General features: G+C 44.2%; 1 protein-coding gene across 1 annotated transcript in view; it reads left to right on the top strand.

The window, feature by feature from the left end:
* Positions 1–10,636: 10,636 nt before the first annotated feature.
* Positions 10,637–22,801, top strand: part of LOC124113268 — a 52,866-nt gene continuing 40,701 nt past the window's right edge. The window contains exon 1 of the mRNA XM_046473554.2: positions 10,637–10,788. The gene's annotated coding sequence lies outside the window, so the exon portion shown is untranslated. The remainder of the gene's footprint in view (positions 10,789–22,801) is intronic.

Below are 22,801 nucleotides of genomic sequence, written 5' to 3'. Positions count from 1 at the left end.
CCTGTCTGTAAATAATCGAGTCTGGACCAGACAATCTAGTGATTGACATCATGAGCATCGATCTACTCAATTGGGATACGATGACATTGCTTCAACCAAGTCACTGAGCCCGACCGCCCGATCCCATTAGTCGCCTCTTACGACAAGCACCGCTGCCTTTAGGGGTTGCTAAAGACCTATTTTAACCCGGATCTTCACGGGGTTTTAAGTGCATGCAATTAAATTAAGAATATGAGAACACGTAACAGATTTTTTCTCCAATTGTGGCTCAGTCCTTCCTCCGTGATGACGCCTGTAGAATGTCTAGTGACGGCTTGATTCTCTCGTCATCACTGTTACAGGTTGTAGTCAAAACATCAATGAAGACCATAACTATGATTTTGTTAACCGAATTACTTGTCTGCAGCTCTTTTTTCCAGCACTGTGCCAACACATCTAGAACACGCGTAAAAACAGCCTTGTTGGAGCAGTAGCTATTTAATCGTACTTAAATGTCAAGCAGCGAGATTGAAAATAAACGGCATGTGACATTTCATCCAAACAATCAATTAAGCAAGCCATATAATATAAGTCAATGGTTATTTATCATCAAAAACTGGCTTCCGCAGGAGGTATCGCTTGGATGAGATCAAGCGATATCTACGCTGTAGATATCGCTGCAATGAAATTACATCACAATGCTTTGCAGACCATTGTGACGTCACTGTTACCATGACGTCACAATCAAATGACATCACTAATGGCTCTGCTACTGCACTATTTTTTTCACTGAAGACACTGCTAATTACTGTCTACAAATTAAAAAAGTTGGAAGAATGATGTTAGATGAATAATAAAATCTCACCCTCGTGTCTTTTGATATCAAACATATCAACACTCGTTGATAAAAGTGGCAAAACTCCTCGGCAAGCCTCGAATTTTGTTTTCACTTTTATGAACTCGTGTTGATATATTTGATATCAAAAGACACGAGGGTGAGATTCACTATATCACAGACAGGCACAACAATGGTTGGCGTGGCATTATTTAAGTTATATGCGTAAAACCAAGTTTTACTTTGAAAATCGTTGGATTTGCTGCTGTTACTACAACGGCTGTGTTACGTCGCCACTTCGTCGTGCGTACGTCAGACACAGCCGACATTTCATAATTAACCACACGACCTATGACGCGGAACCCTTTCCCGGATCCCATCAACGCCCCCTCAGCTGTGTTTGTTGACAGCTAGTTCACATTTGTGTCTTGTAATGTTATTAATATCATTGGTAATATACATTTATGAAGACCTGGAGAAGTGTTCGTCCTATGTTATGGAGACCTAGAGAAGTGTGCAGAAAAAGAGATTCGCGAACAATCCGGCATATTCCTATTCCGACCTAATCCGACTTCAGTGATGCCTGGTTCTACATTAAACTCTTGAAATGTCAGGAGGACCAACTAGTCTGTCACTAGGTGATACCTGTTATCTTGCCAAAGTGATGTATCTTTGATGTAGGGCTTTTTTTCTGGAGTGATCACCGAAAGCCAGACTAAGAAGCGACAAGAGTGTTGGGCCAGTGAGTCTTCTTTACAGGGTACTGATCGATTGGCGGTGGTCACAGCAGATTCATACTGCCTGCCTGTGTCAAATTGCTTCTGTATTGAACTTCAAGGCTTAAGTGGTCTATTTTTTTTCACTACTTCAAGACAGCTAAATGTGTTCTCTCAACATAAAGAAATGACGAACAATTTCCAGAATAAAAAAAAACAAAACAATAACCATAAAAAGCACACACAAAAACACACACACAAAAAATAAAAAAATCTAACAAAATATTTACCGAGTTACTGCTTAAATCCTGTGACTCACCAAGCAGGCCAGCTGCCAACTACGTACAATCCTGTTTTGCGATACATCAGCTGAGACAGATGGTGGTGATTTTGTGTGATAAACATGCCACCTGTGTAGATAAACAAGCGTTCTTGATGGACGTACCCAATTGGTTCTTGTGTGATGAACGTGTCCCATTGGTTCTGGTCTGATAAACGTGTCCCATTGGTTCTGGTCTGATGAACGTGCCCCTTTGGTTCTTGTGTGATGAACGTGTCCCATTGGTTCTTGTCTGATGAACGTGCCCCTTTGGTTCTTGTGTGATGAACGTGCTCCTTTGGTTCTTGTGTGATGAACATGCCCCTTTGGTTCTTGTGTGATGAACGTGCTCCTTTGGTTCTTGTGTGATGAACATGCCCCTTTGGTTCTTGTGTGATGAACGTGCTCCTTTGGTTCTTGTGTGATGAACGTGCCCCATTGGTTCTTGTATGATGAACATGCCGCCTTGGTTCTTGTGTGATGAACACACCGCCTTGGTTCTTGTGTGATGAACACGCCGCCTTGGTTCTTGTGTGATGAACGCGCCCCTTTGGTTCTTGTGTGATGAACGTACCCCTTTGGTTCTTGTGTGATGAACATGCCCCATTGGTTCGTGTCTGATGAACACACCGCCTTGGTTATTGTGTGATGAACACGCCGCCTTGGTTCTTGTGTGGTGAACACGCCGCCTTGGTTCTTGTGTGATGAACGTACCCCATTGGTTCTTGTGTGATGAACACACCGCCTTGGTTATTGTGTGATGAACACACCACCATGGTTCTTGTGTGATGAACGTGCCCCTTTGGTTCTTGTGTGATGAACGTACCCCACTGGTTCTTGTGTGATGAACATGCCCCTTTGGTTCTTGTGTGATGAACGTGCTCCTTTGGTTCTTGTGTGATGAACATGCCCCTTTGGTTCTTGTGTGATGAACGTGCTCCTTTGGTTCTTGTGTGATGAACATGCCCCTTTGGTTCTTGTGTGTTGAACATGCCCCATTGGTTCTTATGTGATGAACACGCCACCTTGGTCCTTGTGTGATGAACATGCCACCTTGGTCCTTGTGTGATGAACGTGCCCCTTTGGTTCTTGTGTGATGAACGCGCCCCTTTGGTTCTTATGTGATGAACACGCCACCTTGGTCCTTGTGTGATGAACATGCCACCTTGGTCCTTGTGTGATGAACGTGCCCCTTTGGTTCTTGTGTGATGAACGCGCCCCTTTGGTTCTTGTGTGATGAACACGCCACCTTGGTCCTTGTGTGATGAACGTGCCCAATTGGTTCTCATGTGATGAACATGCCCCTTTGGGTCTTGTATGATGAAAATGCCACCTAGGCTCTTGTGAATTATGCAATTACAGCATTACATGATAGAATACAAGGTAGCTCAACATTAGATGTTATGAAGATTTGCTGAAGTTAACAGTTGGATACACTTTGCTTCCGACCACACAGCATATTTTGGTAGAACATGTTCCCTGATATTTTGATAAAAAGGAAAAATAAGACAGAAATTATATTTATTTTCTGATACAGGGATAAGACACATCGGACATAATATCTCCCATATGGGAATGTTAAACTTTTTTCTCTCGAATATAATGAGATCATGAGCTGAGCATCTGAACTACAAAAGGGCAATTAATGTGTGGTTCAATACTAGCTGATATATAAACTTCAATCATGTTTTATTGTTTTGTATAGATTTAAATCAGAATATGTATGCGTACAAATGGTTATAAATATCAATACATCTTTCTTTAACGTCAACGTAAAGTGTCTTATGGAAAACATGTCATACTTAATCCTGTGTTAGTGCAGACGCTCGAAGCGAGAACAGAGAAGGTCTTCCACCGAATCACATGACTGATATAGCGAAATTTTATCTTATTCATATCAAGAGTATCAATATGTTATTAATTCTGTGAAATAGTGTTGTTATGAAATACCCAGTTTATTTGTCTAGCATCTATCATGAACGAACCAGAATCTCTTGAAATCTATCCTGAAAAGTGATTTGAAAATGTCAACTGTTAATATGATTGACGACAAAAGCAGCACATGTGCGAACGCGGTTGTACTTTTCATGACGTTTCTACTTGATACGTTGATGTTTTGCTGTCATCTAGGAGATGAATACGTACTTTCCTGAGTGTTTGACGAGTGTGAGCCCGTATACGCAAAAATTATACCAGGGTGGCTGAAAATGCCTGAGCCTAACTTCGAAGAATGAATACTACACTCTTTGCAGTCTGCATATATTAAATACAATACTTTCCAAGCTTACAGGCTGCATTTCAACCAAATACAGTAAACTACGGTTATAACGAACTCAAAGGGACCACCAATTTTAAATCGTTATAACCGTAGTTCGTTATACGCACATGTGCAACATCTAAACAGAAAATGGACGGCACCAAGAAACAGTTCGTTGTATCTGACAGTTCGTTATAAGCGTGTTCGTTATAAACGTAGTTTACTGTAGACAACAAGGCAGCATGAAGTCATGAGAGTAACAAGGTATTCTCTGTGATGTGCTGAGGTCATCTTTAGGGGGTTATGCTCCTTCTTATGCAACTGTTAATAACTGGGCAGCGGAGATTAAGATAGAGAGTCGAGGATGATCCTAGATCAGGAAGACCTTTAATTGGCACCATTAAGGACAATGTTGATAAAATACATGATGTGGTTATGGATAATTGACGACTCACCACACCTCACATAGCCAGTACAGTGGGCGTTAGTCCAGGTTCATTCAGCTCTCGTGAGAATTTACGAAGTTTTGAAACAGCTCATTGAGTTGAGAAATTTGTATACATGCATGTCTTATTTTCACCAATATCAACCAGAGACTTAGCAACAGTCAAAGCAGTGGAAACATTTAACGTCTAATCTTCTTCAGTCTGTTGCATCAGCTGGCAAGGTGATGGCTTCGGGGGTCAGGGATTCCAAATGATTCCTACAGGTGGAATTAATGGTCAGGTCAGACAATGGTCAGACCAATAAAGGCTAATATGCTAATCTGTTCGGGCAAATGCGTGGGAATATCAAGGCTAAACGTCGTGGAAATCCGACTAAAACTTCCACCAGGACAATGCACCTGTGCACAAGTCGATATGCATGACATTGGCTTTAAACTGATTGAACACCCTCCGTATGTGCTCGATTTGGCACCGTCAGGCCTCCACGTCTTCCCAAAATTGAAGAAAGATCTGCAAGCATTGTGGAATTGATGATGACGTCATTAATGCTGTGGTGTATTTTGTGGGGGAAGCCTTCTGCACCAGTGGGATCCAGGCACTCAAACATCATTGGCAGAAGTATGTGGACCTCCGAGGGGACTGAAAAATATTCTCCATCAACGCACTCCATCATTGTTAGGCTAAGAACATTTTAGCCATCCCTCGTAGTTATATCACTGCTTCCACAAGGCAGGGTCTATTATGTTCGTGCATGTTATCATTGTGCAGTGACGTTTTGTCTGTATTTAGTATGATCTTAGGTACCTGTGCCCGTGTGCCCGTGTGCCCGTGTGCCCGTGTGCCCGTGTGGTGTTGACGTGTGGCGATTCTAGGATATGAACAATGGTCGTGGGAATCTGGCATGCCTGTGGATCGCAACACTGCAACTCTATATTGCATGTGCGTCAGCCAACACTGCTATGAACTTGATACTAGCCAACCACATGCAGTCCTCGCCAGGCACATACAGTTTGATTTTACCCGTGCTGAAGTCATTTTTATCACCTCACCCTGCTAAAAGTCGTGCATGAGTCGTAACTAGTGGAGCTCAATATTAAAAACAGTTTTTAGCGAAACTTAAACTAACATTGTTATTGATTTTGACCTTGGCATTGCGACTCTCTGATGTAGCCCTTAGTGTCTCCCATACAGCTCAACAACGCCACTCTCTGATATGGCCTTCAGTGTCTCCCATACAGCTCAACAATATGACTGTCTGATACGGCCCTCAAAGTCTCCCATACTGCTCAACAACGCCACTATCTGATATGGCCTTCAGTGTCTCCCATACAGCTCAACAATATGACTGTCTGATACGGCCCTCAAAGTCTCCCATACTGCTCAACATCGCCACTCTCTGATATGGCCTTCAGTGTCTCCCATACAGCTCAACAATATGACTGTCTGATACGGCCCTCAAAGTCTCCCATACTGCTCAACAACGCCACTCTCTGATATGGCCTTCAGTGTCTCCCATACAGCTCAACAATATGACTGTCTGATACGGCCCTCAAAGTCTCCCATACAGCTCAACATCGCCACTCTCTGATATGGCCTTCAGTGTCTCCCATACAGCTCAACAATATGACTGTCTGATACGGCCCTCAAAGTCTCCCATACTGCTCAACATCGCCACTCTCTGATATGGCCTTCAGTGTCTCCCATACAGCTCAACAATACGAGGGGCGGTCGGGTAGCCTGGTAGTAAAAGCGTTGGCTCGTCACGCCGAAGACCCGGGTTCGATTCCCGACATGGGTACAATGTGTGAAGCCCCTTTTCTGGTGTCCCCCGCCGTGATATTGCTGGAATATTGCTAAAAGCGACGTAAAACCATACTCACTCACTCACTCACTCAACAATATGACTGTCTTATAGGGCCTTCAAAGTCTCCCATACTGCTCAACAAAGCCACAATATGTCATCCTAAGTTCATTCTAAGATGGGTTGACATCTCACGGGCATGAGATCACTGTGCAACAATATACTTTTTCAGTAATTCATGTATCGAAATGTCATGGAAATTATATCCCGCGTTTCGTGTGAGAAGGTCACATACATGTCAAGCTGTTTATTACAGTGTCTTCATGGCAACAAACACCGTAGCCTTGGTTACCTACACTCTCGTGGTCAATTACTGCCACATGGACAAGCAACATTAAAATGGTTAACGTTGATGATTATGATAATTGGGATGACAGCAAAAACAGTATTTACAGTGAATCAATATTTCCCTAATGGGTTACATGTCTATAGTATAACGATGTTAACTGGAAGCAGCACATGGGCCTATAACAACATTCTCACTTATGTTTTCACTGTTTCAAGAAACACAGGGGAATATTCCAACATGCTCACTTAATGTGTTAATATTTACAAGTAACACATGGAGAATATTCAAACATTCTCACCAAGTAACACAGAGGAATATTACAAGAATCTCACCTGTGTGTTCACAGTTCTAAGTAACACAGGGGAATATTACAAAATTCTCACCTAATGTGTTCACTGTTCCAAGTAACACAGAGGAATATTACAAGATTCTCACCTAATGTGTTCACTGTTCCCCGTAACACAGGGGAATATTACAAGATTCTCACCTGTGTGTTCACTGTTCTAAGTAACACAGAGGAATATTACAACATTCTCACCTAATGTGTTAACTGTTCCAAGTAACACAGGGGAATATTACAACATTTTCACGTAATGTGTTCACTGTTCAGAGTAACACAGGGGAATATTACAACATTCTCACCTAATGTGTTCACTGTTCCAAGTAACACAGATGAATATTACAAGATTCTCACCTAATGTGTTCACTGTTCCAAGTAACACAGGGGAATGTAATAACATTCTCACCTAATGTGTTAACTGTTTCAATTAACACACGGGAATATTACAACATTCTCACCTAATGTGTTCACTGTTCCAAGTAACACAGGGGAATATTACAAAATTCTCACCTAATGTGTTCACTGTTCCAAGTAACACAGATGAATATTACAAGATTCTCACCTAATGTGTTCACTGTTCCAAGTAACACAGGGGAATGTAATAACATTCTCACCTAATGTGTTCACTGTTCCAAGTAACAGGGGAATATTACAACATTCTCACCTAATGAGGACACTGTTCCAAGTAACACAGGGGAATATTACAACATTCTCACCTAATGTGTTCACTGTCCCAAGTAACACAGATGAATATTACAAGATTCTCACCTAATGTGTTCACTGTTCCAAGTAACACAGGGGAATGTAATAACATTCTCACCTAATGTGTTCACTGTTCCAAGTAACAGGGGAATATTACAACGTTCTCACCTAATGAGGACACTGTTCCAAGTAACACAGGGGAATATTACAAGATTCTCACCTAATGTGTTCACTGTCCCAAGTAACACAGATGAATATTACAAGATTCTCACCTAATGTGTTCACTGTTCCAAGTAACACAGGGGAATGTAATAACATTCTCACCTAATGTGTTCACTGTTCCAAGTAACACAGGGGAATATTACAAGATTCTCACCTAATGTGTTCACTGTCCCAAGTAACACAGATGAATATTACAACATTCTCACCTAATGTGTTCACTGTCCCAAGTAACAGGGGAATATTACAACATTCTCACCTAATTTGTTCACTGTTCCAAATAACACAGGGAATTTATCCAGCACTATCACCTAATGTGTTCCGACTACACAAGTGACACCAGACCCCTTCACTCACCCACTCTGTACATGGTACAGCCCCCCTCCTGTCATGTGCTGATGCCCCTGGCTGTGAAGGTATCCGTTCTCCCTCGATACAAGTGGCGCTGAAAATGTAAAACGTCGGTATTTTCAAACAGTGAAATCGATTTTCTTTATTCTGGCATTAGCCGTTATTAGATATCTGTAAAGGTAAAAATACAACCCCAACGATGTCAACATGATCCGACATTTATTTCGCTTTTTATTGAGTTCGGGGGAATTGATTCACTTGTTCGAAAGTACCTCGACGATTGTTGTAGATTTGATAGCCATTACTTCAGCAAATACCTCAGCAGATAAACTGCAAAGTCAGCAAATTACTGAATAGCGTACAAACCACTAAGTCAGACAAATCTGTCCTGATACAATATCCATAGCTCGTGATACTTGTAAATCAAGTTCTTAATCAAATAACTCATTCATAATCTATACACGCCTATATCTCCATTCACCACGACACGTGCACTACGCCAATATCTACTTTCACTACGACACGTGCACCACGCCTATATCTTCTTTCACTCCGACACGTGCACCACGCCTATATCTACTTTCACTCCGACACGTGCACCACGCCAATATCTACTTTCACTACGACACGTGCACCACGCCTATATCTACATTCACTACGACACGTGCACCACGCCTATATCTACTTTCACTACGACACGTGCACCACACCTATATCTACTTTCACTACGACACGTGCACCACACCTATATCTACTTTCACTATGACACGTGCACCACACCTATATCTCCCTAAACCACGACACGTGCACCACACCTATATCTACTTTCACTACGACACGTGCACCATGCCTATATCTCCCTAAACCACGACACGTGCACCACACCTATATCTACTTTCACTACGACACGTGCACCACACCTATATCTCCCTAAACAACGATACGTGCACCACACCTATATCTACTTTCACTATGACACGTGCACCACGCCTATATCTCCCTAAACCACGACACGTGCACCACACCTATATCTATTTTCACTATGACACGTGCACCATACCTATATCTCCCTTAACGACGATACGTGCACCACACCTATATCTACTTTCACTACGACACGTGAACCACGCCTATATCTCCCTAAACCACGACACGTGCACCACGCCTATATCTACTTTCACTACGACACGTGCACCACACCTATATCTCCCTAAACCACGACACGTGCACCACACCTATATCTACTTTCACTACGACACGTGCACCACGCCTATATCTCCCTAAATCACGACACGCGCACCACGCCCATATCTCCCTCCACTACGACACGTGCACCATGCCTTTATCTCGCTTAACTATGACAAATGAACGACGCCTATATCTCTTTTCAGCACGATACGTGCACCACGCCAATATCTCCTTTAACCACGACACGTGCACCACGCCTATATCTCCGTAAATCACGACACGCGCACCACGCCCATATCTCCCTCCACTACGACACGTGCACCATGCCTTTATCTCGCTTAACTATGACAAATGAACGACGCCTATATCTCCTTTCAGCACGATACGTGCACCACGCCAATATCTCCTTTAACCACGACACGTGCACCACGCCTATATCTCCCTAAATCACGACACGCGCACCACGCCCATATCTCCCTTCACCACGACACGTGCACCACGCCCCTATATCTCCCTTCACTTCGACACGTGCACCATGCTTATACCTCCCTTCACTACGACACGTGCACCATGCCAATATCCCCCTTCACCACGACACGTGCGCCATGCCAATATCCCCCTTCACCACGACACGTGCACCATGCTTATACCTCCCTTCACTTCGACACGTGCACCATGCTTATACCCCCCTTCACCACGACACGTGCGCCATGCCAATATCCTATCTTCACCACGACACGTGCGCCATGCCAATATCCACCTTCACCACGACACGTGCACCCCTCCTCCTCCCCATGCTGCTCCAAAGTTGTGTATAGCACCTTTGTAACGCCACCCCCCCCCCCCCCCCCCCCCCCCCATCCTCCTTTGTTTGACTTTTATCCTCAGCGAATTACCCTTACTTATGATCTAATTGAAAGTACTGCTTGTCTAAAGACCAAGAAATAACTATGGCATATGTTGCAGTTACGCCTGCAATTATCCCAAGTGTTCCCTGATGGGACCCAAATAACGGAATAGCGTCTCTGCGTTATAATTACATTGACGGTCATTACACCCGCCAGATGTACGCCATATACAACAAAACAATAACGCTTTCCACTTTTAGATTCACAGCGTTCAGCCATCCCGGCGCATGCGCACATGTGTGGGAGTACGATACAGTGATCGATATCTTTGGATTGGAGGCAGCGACAATCTCGTGCTGTGGAGGAGGTTAGCGGTGTTGGTTCTTCAACCAGGATCCTTTCTACTGAGGGGTTTGGGCGATACATACAACATAGAAGGTAAGTGTGTGGTCATCAAGATATTCTCCTTCCATTCCGTCATTGAGGATGACGGTAATCTGCTTTTGGACAATTGTTATCGATACTTCGCGCACAGATTGCCGCCATCCATTATAGTGAGTTCTCGTCTGATACTGATCGTCTGCTTGTTCCATATTGACAGTTGATTTCCCGCTTCTTGCCACCATGGCTGGTAATATAGTTACCGTCAGATGGTTATGGTTTAATATCACTCCTTCATTTCCTACCTCCAGTAACGTGGGTGCGCCACATTCAACCTTTGTGCAGAAACTGATCGGGCCGAAACTTCAGCTACTTTTAACTTCAATCTCCAATATAACACTGTAAATTACAACAAGCATCGTTTATATATTTGTATTGTTTTCTTAGAAATATCAATTGTTAACGAACTGATGCTGTTTTTTTGTTGCCTTATGGTATTCGTCTATGCTTAGCTGCAATACATTTGACAAATAATACATATTTGGGTAGTATTTTGACATAACTGTTTACAATATCTATAGATGAGGACACGGATCTTTAAATAAATATTTGTGAAAAACACATTCATCAATTCATGTTCTGTCAAAATCCTGATGAAGATAGTCCACCCCCGCCATTCCAGTATCAGTCCGTCACGTCTATGACGACATCGCAGTCACTCCTACCCAACACAGCGGCATTCCGGGTGGCATTGGCGGGGGCGAGGGATAACTCGAGATAACTGATCAGAGTGTATGGAAGGCGTCATGCATCAATATCAAACACCGTACTTCAGCGTTTCTACTGGGTTTATCTCATGCCGAGGTAATGAGCGCAATTGACCATCTGGTCATAACCATATGGTGATAATAACGTCTCACATTTAACATGACATTACATTTACTGATGTACCATTTGAAAATGCCATCTGTCAAGCTTCAGAGTTTTTGAACACTGACGTCAGTGTGTGCGCTTGTTCCTGTGTGTTGTGTCTGTGTGTGTGCGCCTGTGTGTGTGTGTGTGTGTGTGTGTGTGTGTGTGTGTGTGTGTGTGTGTGTGTGTGTGTGTGTGTGTGTGTGAGACTGAGTTTGTGCGTGTGCGTATGTGTGTTTGTGTGGCAGGGTACACATATCGTATAAAAAGTGTCAACGGTGATATACCTGAATACAATTGAAGTAGCACTAGTTTTGTACTCCGTTATCTCCATACCTCCATCAGATGCACAATACAACAAAAAGAACACCAGATACGTTTAACCTCTCGTCAAACTGGCACTCCCCTCTGAGGTTTCCCATATTGGAAAACACCATCACAGACCTCCAATCAATATTCATCCAGTTCGCCCCACCTGCCCATGGCACCGTCCGCAAATACATTCTAATTTCTGTTCTCCATAATTTTATCTAGTGACGTCAAGCATTCGATGTGACGTGTCACCCCCGACGTGAACCTCGTGTACCTGTCTGTGTGGTATGCGATGAAGCGCTACGATGTATCGCTGTTGACAACGTTGTTATATGTTGAAGTAGTAGTATCAATTAGCAGCTTCAAAGTGTAGCAGCATGCGTTACTGGTCGTTGTGTTTTTCGTGACCTACTTTAGTGTATACGTCCCCAGCTCCTCAGAGCATATTGTTGGCGTGAACTGTCACAAGCGATCCGAAGTAACAGTCGCGATATGACTGCCGATGCATATTTTAAACCACAAACCATTACACAAATCACAGTGCTTGGTGGACTGTCAGTTACTATCATGTGACAAACCACAGAACTATAGTTTGTTGTTTGACTAGCTAGCTGATAAACAAGCGATAATGAATATTAATGAGGCATGTTAAGAAACGGAAGAGAGATGGTTAGTTGTCATAAGTACAATCGTTATGATTCCAAATGCCTGAATCTAGGAATCGATACAGACACAAACGTACCGTTAGATAATCTGTTTCCCACGTTGTCTCGTGTCATGCTCTTCAGCTTATATAAACTACCCATTTGCCTTTCTAATGGATATGTCCTCTCAGCGTGACTCGCACATCAGTGACGTCACTGGGAAGGTGTGATACATGATTTTTACCCTGGTTTGTAGGAAGCACACAGAATGGTACACCTGTCGGTGTTGAAGTGGACGTGGTTGGCTGTTGCTACTCAAACCTATTGGAATTTGCGTTCATATTTTATTCTTCCCTTCCCTTGGCTCTACCGCTGCAACTCCTCGTTTATCGATATTATGATCAATATCGTAACACAGTGGAGATATGATACAATGGATAATCCTCCTCCTTCCTTGGTTAAGCAGCGCTACGAATGTCGTAAGTCTTAAGTAAAAGTTCATAAGCTAGTCCTAATGTTGTACTACGAGTGCCGAAACCCTATGTGAAAGTATGGAAGTTATTCCAAACACTAGGACTGTCGCAAGTCTATGTGTTAACGAAAGTTGGCCATGATAGTCCTAGCAAAGAGTGAGTGAGTGAGTATGGTTTTACGCCGCTTTTAGCAATATTCCAGCAATATCACTGCGGGGGACACCAGAAATGGGCTTCACACATTGTACCCATGTCGGGAATCGAACCCGGGTCTTCGGCGTGACGAGCGAACGCTTTAACCACTAGGCTACCCGACCCCCCTAGCAAAGACATGGGGGTCACACTCGTAGTGGTACAGTCACCTTGTGGAACGATGTCCGGATATTAAGCCCTACCCGACTGTGAAACATACACCATAAACATATGTTACATAAACATAGTATGTTTGTCATAATTACAAATATGTGTCACCCGCCATATTAAGGGGACATGCTGACTGACCCTCCTCCCACCCCACAGATGTGATATCAGATCAATGTTCAGGGTACATGCTGACTGACCCCTCCCTGTTGGGTTGATGTCACCTCCCACCCCACAGATCTGATACCAGAACAATGTTCAGGGGACATGCTAGGTGACCCCTCCCTGTTGGGTTGATGTCCTCTCTCACCCCACAGATCTAATATCACAGCAATATTCAGGGGACACGCTGACTTACCCCTCCCAATTATAGCAATGCCTCCTCTCACCCCACAGATCTGGCATCAGATCAGTATTCACGGGACACGTTGACTGACCCCTCCGAATTGTAGTCTCCTTTTACTGTTGGGGATGTCCCCTCTGATCTGTCATCATCCACGCAAAGACAATAACACCATTCATCTGCCATTCCCAAGACAGTACATTCTTTACGTTTCAAGGTTCCTGACATTTCCACTGTCTAGACCTACATCACAATTTACGATGCACGACGTCTCTCAATCTGTAACTGGGTCTCCCTGGATACAAGAGTTAGCTTTGTAGTTTAAAAAATACCTTTTCGATCATACAATTTGCTCCTCACATCATGTATCATGAACGCATGTAATCAATCTCCTTGAAAGCATGATTCGTAGACCTCAGCTTAAAGTCTGACGTCATTGGTGTCATTGTGGCGTTGTGTCTGATTAGATTTGTTTTGTTTGGCATATGACAAGCAGGTAAATCGGTTATTGATGTTATACTTTTCATTTTGTACAAAGAAACGTAAACTTACTACAGGCAAGTCCTTTCTCGACGAAAACAGGCCGACTGTTTCTTAATCTGGAGTGGGGCCTGGGATCTGTTTATTGTTTTTAATAATTTGTTCCAGGTAATCCCTGAGAACTGTTAAATGGCCTCAAAGTTTGCATCAAAAATAATTCAGCAAATAGCATGACACAAAATATTGTGTAAGAAGCACTGTCAGAACAGATATTATCTGTAACAGCTGAGACCATATACCGGTAACAAAGATCACATTCCTGAATGTGAATGAAAACACCAATGATGCATAAGCCAATATTAGGTGCATTGTACATGTTTCGTTCAAATGTGAGGTTGATTATTTGGTAAATGGGTAGCTTTTTTTAAAACATTGTATATAGGCAATTAAAGTAGGCATTTGATTCAGACAGCCACGCATTTACTACATACTCCGCCATGTTACCTTTGGAATGAGACCTGTGAAGATCTGGGGTAGAATATGTCTTTAGCAACCCATCCTTGTCGTAAGAGGCGACTAACGGGATCGGGTTGTCAAGGTCGCTGACTTTGTTGATGCATGTCATCGTATCCCAAATGCATGGATCGATGCTCATGATGTCCATCACTGGATTTTCTGATCCAGACTCGATTATTTACAGACCGCCGTCACAGAGGTGGAATATTGCTGAGTGCGGCGTTAAACAACAAACAAGTAAAGAAAGTTTCGAATGAACGAGCCGGAAGTGGAGAGTTGTTCGGGGAGACAACTCTGTCTACTTTTCCTTACGGGTTTCTAATTGAGGAAAGGGTCACTGTGCGAGACAACTTCCATACAATTCTAATGCTACCTAACGTATGCGAAACCCGAGTCTTCTCCAACCTATTGCGAACGCTGTGTTCTATCAGGAATCATCAAAGAACTTGCGTTAAACCCCTGATCTAACAGCTGATGGCGTGCACATCACGCGTCTACTCCTATCACGTACTCTGCAGGGTAAACACGCCGAGTCTGATCAAACACACGGACTGACACACACGGAATTCTTCAGTTCTAATTTTGAACACACGTTACACAAAAAATTGATTTTTTTCGATCTCTTTACGAGTCAGTAAGAGATCAGCGTTTCGCCATATTTATCGAGGTGTTATATTGAAGAACTGTACATGTTTGGAGTGTGTGTGGACGCCTGTTTCAACAGGTATATACAGAGCTCCAGATAAGCTGCGTATCTGCGTGAAATACGCAACGAACATTACAGATACGCTACAAAAATAAAACTTGTGCGTATCATCAAAATAGTGTGAAGTAACCCTGCGTATTCGATTAGCAAATCAGCAACTTATTTTGAAATTATAAACGGGCATTCCGTCAACCTTGCATAACTCCCCGATGACAGTTACATCATGATCATTTGCCATCACACTTTCTTGTGGAAGTATCGTGGTATTTGTGAGTCCTATAAAGCTCTCGAACCCACACGACACCAGTTTGCAGGGACTAGATGAAAAGTGTTTTTTAAATATTAAACTTCAATACCCACATGTGTAAAAACTAGTGGGTAACAGAATTTTGAATACCCAGCAAGAATTACTGATACCCAATGATTTTAAAATGCATGGGTAAAATACCCACAACACCAAAACCTTATCTGGAGCTCTGTGAACATATATCTACTGTTATCCGTCATCCTTGAGTATATCCTTATTCCACACACACAAGTGTGTACCGGTCAGTAAGAGGGTATCTTGATAGAGGATGCGGTCATGTGCCACAGACGAGTTTTTGAAGGCATTCAATATATAAATTTCGTTAAGAAGCGGCGCTCTCAGTGTCTTGTTACATTTGACTATTCCATTGTAGTGTGTAGGGGCACACAGGGCATGTTGTGGCGGGTCCCTACGGCTATTGCATATAGATATATGTACCAAACTCATGTGATGGGAAACATGACACGAATTATCAATAACCGCTACACAAGACATGACACACTTGTCACAAGAGACGGTCAATTAAATATGTATGTGATAAGAAGTCGGTACAATCAATAAACTGTATTACTGTGTACACGCGTCATGTACACAGAGGCAGGCTGTAAGGACGACATTTTCGGTTATGCTTTTTGTTTTTTATCTGAATAGCGATCGTGAATATAGAAGTAAGACGACTGTCGTGAACCTGCTTCCACGCACCGGTGGAAGACGGGAACGAGCCCTGGCGCCAGCGGCAGCTACTACAGAGGGGCGGACTGTTATGTCCTGTAATATTCCGTCTGGAATAGCTGCCAGGCTATTAATCTGATTGGTGGACAGAGACTTATGTCCTAATATACAGGGGCGGTGGGGTAGCCTAAAGTGGTTAAAGCGTTCGTTTTTCACGCCGAAGGCACGAGTTCGATTCCCAAAATGGGTACAATGTGTGAAGCCCCTTTCTTATGTTCCCCGCCGTGATATTGCTGGAATATTGCTAAAAACGGCGTAAATCCTAACTCGCATACTTGGTATACTGCGTTTACATTTGAGGTTTACATTTAAGATATGCGTTTTGCTGTATTGGATGGTATTTTTAGAACATAGATCACTTTCCAAAATTGTTTACACTGTGCATTAAACAATTCAAAATTCGTTCCATTCACTGCCTGAACTGTTTTCACTACATGTCCATCCCAGTTTCCGCAACATCATCCTTGGTATATAAATAACATAGAATTACATTCTCTTGTTTCTGGTAACATGAACGACAATCACTCAGTAGATTGTTATCGATTTCGTTCCTCCGCTTGATGACGGGGTACGGCTTAGGTTAGAATCGATGGATTCATCACGGAAGCCGACTTAGGATTAATCCGACGGTCCGTCAAATGATGGTCCTGTCACAGACTGATACGGACGTCATGACGGTCAAAGGACGACTCTCTGCCTGGCCACGAGCATCTATGGTGGCCAATTTGTGTACGTATCGATGTCATCCATCTCGCCAGTGTCCGCTCAATATAAACAATCAAGTCTTCTACGTCATTTACTCCGTGCTCACTCCCATCTCGGATGTGTATTGTACAGAGGTATGTTCCAAATGGAGATGTTTCATCATCCCTGGATATCAATGTTTGTCATCATGGCGCTAGCTTGTTCACCCGACTCCCGACGCTGCCGACTACCGACTACCGACTACCGACTCCCTACCTCCGACTGCCGACGCTCCCGGCTACCGACTTCCGACTCTCGACGCTCCCTGCTCCCGACGTCCGACCTCATTTCCTTTTTCCGATTCCAAAATTACCATTCCAAAATCCAATTCCCCACTCTCTCCCTACTGACTATCTTATTTCCCAAGTTTTCTTCTTTCCCTGTGCCTTTATTTACCTATTACCTATTTCCCCATATCACTGCTTTCGACTCCACTTCTCACAGTCACAGATTTACTTTCCACACGCTTCCCCCCAAGCCGTCAATCTACTCCGAAAGGACTTTAACGCACCGTCCCTGATCTAATCCTTGTCATTATCCTCGTGAGCAGTGGCGGCTTAGCACGTCGTGGTGATGGTGTTCTGCACCTGTGTCTGTTACCGCCTGTTCACAACGGAGCAGCTGACATCCCCATGCACACGTCACCGTCGGTACTCGTGACATGTTTGTTTGTTGTTTAACGCCGCACTCAGCAATATTCCAGCTACATGACCGCGGTCTGTAAATAATCGAGTCTCTGACCAGACAATCCAGTGATTGACATCATGAGCATCGATCCACGCAATTAGGATACGATGACATGCATAGACTCAGTAAGCGAGCCTGACCACCCGATCCCGTTAGTCACCTCTTACGACAAGCAGTCGCCTTTCATGGCATGCTAGGGTTGCTAAAGACCTATTCTACCCCGGATCTTCACGGGCCACTCGCGACATGAACACACGCCATCTCCTGCCCCACCCCTGCGGGAAACCATTTAAGGCTTCGTCAGGTAGCGTCGAGACAGTGTTGAGTACATGCAGCCTGATGGCAACCTTGTGTTGGATGTAGGGACCTGAAACTGACGTAATCAAGGGTGTGGTCATTCGTGACCAACTCGTGTTATTCCGGGACAAGCCGAATAGCAGGTTACGGAAAGGGGCGAGTGGTGACGAATGGGTTGTGGTGTCGGCCAACAGTCTAGCTAACTGCTTGTGCTGCCCCGACGAACCACACGTCACGTCCAGACATATAACCGACCATAACCACCCCTTCTCGCTATCTTCGCCCAACCGCCCACCAGTAAACCAACCACATCTACCCATCCATGGTGATTACATCAAAGTGGGCTCGTCGTTAGGGGATCGGATATTGTTGTTCAACCTACCCCGACGGCGCGGGATTTGCTCATAATGTCAGTCAAGTTTGTTCTTCAAACCACCAACGGCGGTACATGAGTATATACATATATACATTATACAATAGTAATAACAAGATGGCAGATGGATGCAAAATGTTCTATTCGATTTTTTCAATTTTACTTAACAATTGTACAATAACTCTAGCCAAACATTACATAACTTAGGTGGGGCGGTCGGGTAGCCTAGTTGTTAAAGCGTTAGCTCGTCACGCCGAAGACCCGGGTTCGATTCCCGGCATGGGTACAATGTGTGAAGCCCATTTCTGGTGTCCCCTGCCGTGATATTGTTGGAATATTGCTAAAAGCGGCGTAAAACCATACTCACTCATTCACTCACTCATAAGTTGGGTGAATTACACATTTTTAACAGGTTTGGCCAGATGATAAATTAATTAGGAATTAAGTCAGTCCTTTGTTGGAGGGGGCTTTACGTCTGAAGATTTGCTCATAATGTCACTCATTGGTTTGTCTAGGCCAGACTCGATTATGTACAGGCCGTCGTCGTATAGCTGGAATATCGCGGAATATATACGGCCTTAAACAACAAACAAATCACATCTACCCCTGCGTCACTACCCCTTCACATCCACCCACCCACAGTCGACAGCCAGCATCACCACCAACCAACCACAAAACACCACATCCGACCACCTACAATCCATCGCCACCAACCACCAACAAACCGCCCACAATCCACCACCGCCCACCCACAATCCGCCCACCCACAATCCACAATCCACACTGACCACCCACAGTCCACCACCGACCCCCCACAATCCACCACCGACCACCCACAATCCACCACCCACAATCCACAATCCACCACTGACCACCCACAGTTCACCGCCGACGCCCCACAATCCACCAGCGACCACCCACAATCCACCACCGACCACCCACAATCCACCACTGACCGTCCACAATCCACCACCGACCACCCACAATCCACCACCACCCGTTCACGCTGACTTATCCCTGATACTACTCCACCAGGTCTTCTGTTTATATGGCCGGTGAATGTGGCGCTCTGAATCAATCTGTCCGTGACACCAAGGTTCAGTATCGATCACAGAGCCATGTATACTGTCAATTCCCAACACTTACTGCCATTGATCATTACAAGCTGTATAGAACAGGACTCAATACTGACACAAAGTAGAAGCAGTACCAAGTTGGTTGGTTGGTTTGATGTTTAACTCCTCGCTCAGCAATATTCCAGCTATATGACGGCGGTCTGTAAATTATCGAGTCTGGACCAGACAATCATGTGATTAATATCATGAGCATCGATCCACGCATTTGGGATCGATGACATGCATCAACCAAGTCAGTGAGCCTGACCACCCGATCCCGCTAGTCGCCTCTTACGGCAATCATAGTCGCCTTTCACGGCAAGCATGGGTTACTGAAGGCCTATTTTACCCCAGATCTTCACGGGTCTAGTACCAAGAAGAGATAACCAACCACGGAGCGGAATTACTAAATGATACTCGATCAGGGCAATCGTGTCAAGTTCACGAGCACCGATTGAGGATTATTATTAGATTTGTTGGGGAGGATGAATGGTCATTGCCGATAGTGTGTGTAGTGGTGGTTGTATTATCACACTGGTGGAGTTTCCCATAGATCCGATGTCACTGACGTCCCTCCGAGTTCAAACGCCCTGTAGGCCTGCTAATTCATCACAGTATGGGAAGCTGATCCTTTGACAGGTAGCGTTTACACATGAAAGGACAGTCCGCTGAATAATGGATGACACGAAGATGTAATTGTTTAGCCACCAACTAACGATCCATACCACACACGAGCCTGGGCAATTAACAACCCTTGTCGTTGTAGACGTGTAAATACTCAGTAAGTGGAAAGACATGTATCCTGCACTTTCCTAAGAAGGCCAAACCCTTCCATGTTTAGAGAGCTGTGCGGACTCTGCCGGGTTCAGTTTAAAGAAGATATTGATGGCATCGAGCTCACATCAAGAAACTTTCACGTTAACGATATAACGGAACCCTGATGGACAGGAAACCCTGCTTCCCGTATGATGTATTTGAAGCCAACACACACACGCACGCACGCACGCACGCACGCAACCACGCACGCAACCACGCACGCAACCACGGACAAACACGCACTCACATACGGTTTACCGTAGAACCACAAGTGTTGCACAACAACCAACATAAATTCAACTTTCTTCTACGCCCAGGTGTCTCAATATTGTTAAACCTTGTTTCTTTAAAGGGGATTACCATGGTGATCCCGGGGAAGAATAAAATGTCCCCAGCAACCTAAGTTTGTCCTAAGATGCGACTAAATGAATCAAGTGGTCAGGCTCGGTGAATTGGTTGATGCATGTCTACATATGGACTCCAGTTGCGTGGATCGATGGCCATATTATGAATCAGTGGTGAGGTGAGGTGAAATGGGGTTTAACGTCGCGTGCATGTAGGTGTGTGTGTGTTTGTGTGGCTGCTTGTACTAGTCCGGACTGATGCCGATTTATAGTGCTAGCTCACTGAGATACCATGCCGCAGTTTAACATGAATACCCCACTCAGGCATAGTTTACTGACTCCGAGCCGACCAGTCCTAGTTTTAGCCCCTTAATGCCGAGCGCCAGACAGGGTAACAACAAGTACCATCTTTAATGTCTTTTGGTATGACGCGGCCGGCGATCGAACGCTCTCCGGGCGGACGCTCTACCACTAGATCACGGAGGCGGTCCTTATGAATCACTGGATTGTCTGGTCCAGACGTGATTATTTACAAACCGCCGTCGCATAGCTCTTATATTGCTTAGTGCGACTTTAAACAACAAAGAAACCATTAAAGGGGGACAAGGCTCAGGCAAACTGGCACCCCTAGTGGTTTTATTATCACATTGGTGGAGTTTCCGATAGATCCGATGTCACTGACGTCCCTCCGAGTTCAAACGTCCTGTAGGCCTGCTAATTCATCCCGGTATCCTTTGACAGGTAGCGTTTACACATGAAAGGACAGTCCCCTGAATAATAGATGACACGAAGATATAATACTGTTTAGCCACCAACTACAGATCCATACCACACAGGAGCCTGGGAAATTAACAATCTCAAGCGTTGTAGGAGTGTCAAAACTCAGTATGTGGAAGGACACCTTCCTACGAAGGCCAAACCATTCCATGTTTAGAGGGCTGAGTGGACTACTTGTGTTATGTATACTATAAGGAATCTGGACCGACTCCGTGGTCTGGAGAACAGAGCGTCTGCCTGGAGTCGGTGGTTCGATCCCCGACGGCGTCATATCAAAATACGTTAAAAGATGGTACTTGTTGTTACCCAACAGGGCGCCCGCCGACAAGGGGATAAGTCAACTCGAAGTCAGTATACTGTGTATACGGAGCGGGGAACAGCGTTAGAAATAGCTGCCTACAGTTATCCCGTAACCAGTAGTTTTCTTTGGGGTGGAGTGGTGTGGAGTGTGGAGTGGTGTTGAGTGGTGTGGAGTGGTATGGGGTGAGGAGAGTAATCTTTCAAACCCCCTATCCCGCCTGTTTAGTAAACTTTTTAAACTTTAAAGTTCGAACACGCGATTCGATACGAAGAATGATCTGAACGAGTCTCTCTAATCGCTATTTACCCTGTGGGCTATGTAATCACGGTTACCAGGTTTTGTCTAAATATGCGCTAATCCGAAGAGCGTAGTACACAGAAAAAAGACACAGTGACTCCTATTGCAGTTGTAAACGGTGATGTGATTTGGTGTAATCCGATTTATGAACCAATCACATTATCTCTTATACTCTCGACTATATTACTTTACTGATGGCGTGGTGAGGTGCCGATAAGTTAAAAAAGCCAGAGAATATTGTTGACGAACGCGAGAGGCACTAACAGTACGACCATTAAAAGTGTGAACGAAAACAGATGTGCAGCGGCTTATCTCGGACAGATCACTGATGTATTGCAACGTTTGTCGTTCTTGTCACGGACCTCTTCCTCACATGACAATTTGTTTGTTTGTTTGTGTGTTTGTTTGTTTGTTTGTTCTTTAATGCTGCACTTTTTCATCTGTTTGACGGCGGTCTGTAAATAATCGAGTCAGGACCAGAATCTCCAGCGATTGACATCATGAGCGTCGACCTATGCAATTCCGTAAATAAGC

The sequence above is a fragment of the Haliotis rufescens genome, unplaced genomic scaffold (assembly GCF_023055435.1).
Source record: "Haliotis rufescens isolate VD_foot unplaced genomic scaffold, xgHalRufe1.0.p SCAF_5, whole genome shotgun sequence".
In the NCBI taxonomy this organism is placed as follows: domain Eukaryota; kingdom Metazoa; phylum Mollusca; class Gastropoda; order Lepetellida; family Haliotidae; genus Haliotis; species Haliotis rufescens.
Note: the sequence above shows the minus strand (reverse complement) of the source record. Positions and strands in the feature narration are given on the sequence as shown.